The sequence below is a fragment of the Malurus melanocephalus genome, unplaced genomic scaffold (assembly GCF_030028575.1).
Source record: "Malurus melanocephalus ecotype Western Australia unplaced genomic scaffold, MMel_1.1 scaffold_514, whole genome shotgun sequence".
NCBI classification, from domain to species: Eukaryota; Metazoa; Chordata; class Aves; order Passeriformes; family Maluridae; genus Malurus; species Malurus melanocephalus.
The window spans coordinates 47,576-48,160 of NW_026623746.1; positions in this window are offsets into that span (position 1 = coordinate 47,576).

The following is a 585-nucleotide window of genomic DNA, read 5'->3' on the forward strand; positions in this document are numbered from 1 at the left end:
CATGAAAGCCTTTTAATTTTTTTTTTTTTTTTGCTTATTTTATTGTGTGTTGTGTGTTCACAGCAAGATGCTGAATTGGACAGAGTTGCCATACACTCATATGCTTGAGGAATTTACACACATTGTGCCATAGGGCTGATTAAATACTATATACAAGGATCTCACTGGAATTATAAGCATGCCATAAATCACACAATGTATAGAGAAATAGTTTTGATTATGAGAGCCAATCTGTAGGGGGTTATGAATACAGCCATTATGATCCAAACCATTCAAAATGTTATTTKTGACTCCTAAAGCATGTGAGCCTGTTATTGTTCTGCTTTTTAGCAGTTCACTGAAGGGGCAGCCGTTTCATATGAAGCATTGCTCTGATTTTTTACATCAGAGGCAAAACAAATCTGAAATTTTATTGTTAATTATCAAATATCTATTAAATGTAGGATGTTAGAAAAAGAAAARGGTGGTGAGTTGAAGAATTTGCATTTTCACAAACATGAGGGTTTTCCAAACCTAAGTTAAATGAGAAGTGTTGTGATGCACAATTCCAGCAGCAGCACAGAGAGGTTCACTTCCTTATCTCTA